The sequence below is a fragment of the Cryptomeria japonica genome, chromosome 9, assembly GCF_030272615.1.
Source record: "Cryptomeria japonica chromosome 9, Sugi_1.0, whole genome shotgun sequence".
In the NCBI taxonomy this organism is placed as follows: Eukaryota; Viridiplantae; Streptophyta; class Pinopsida; order Cupressales; family Cupressaceae; genus Cryptomeria; species Cryptomeria japonica.
Window position 1 is genome coordinate 639,609,224 of NC_081413.1, and position 875 is coordinate 639,610,098.

Below are 875 nucleotides of genomic sequence, written 5' to 3' on the forward strand. Positions count from 1 at the left end.
CTAACCCAAAAATGAGGGTTTGCTAGGGTTTCTAGGCCTTAACCGGTTGTGACTGTTCAACAAAGGAATAAGGTTATGAAATGAGGTTGTCAAAGCTTCTCATCTCAAATAGAACTCTAAATGGACCTGTCCTTCAATTCCAAATGCTAAAGTTTGGGTTTTGAAGTCACCCCTGCAACATACAATCAATTTACACCATGTTTCCTCTAGTCGGGTTGCTCCTGGACTCACCTAGAACAAGGTGGAAACTATGATGAACTTCACTTCCATATCTCCTCCCTACATATTTGCACTGTACATAGGGTTGCCTTCCATATCCCAATAGGTCGTGATGGTAGCATGGAGGGATTTTATGGGGCAACCATTTTTACATAAATTGCTATTTACAAGCCAAAACTGGTTGTTTGAAAACAAAACAATAAAATTACTAACAATCACTATATATAAAGAATGAAATGGACCAAATGACACTGGAACACACCAAAGAAAAAATGTCCAAAGTTGGATCAATGGATTCAATCCATTTGTGTTTACTTTTATGCAAAATAAGACAAAAACAGTGATGATAGTCCAAAAATGAGTGGTTTCGGATTGTCATTCATAAAAATCAAACTTCAAACCTTGGTAACTGTGAAAGAGGAGGTTTAAATAGTATTCCCCATGTGTGGAGGCATCCTAGGTCAATGTTATAACCCTAACTCCACCGCTAAGCTCTTTTAGGACCAAAGTTGTCATGACAACTTTTACAATTTTCCATATTTTGCTTTGCCAACTTAGGCAACATATTACAAGTCATTATTCATGTCTTTTTAAACATTCCTAAGACTATTCTAAACCTCTCTAATGCTCTCACCAAGTTATGCCTCTTTTGACCA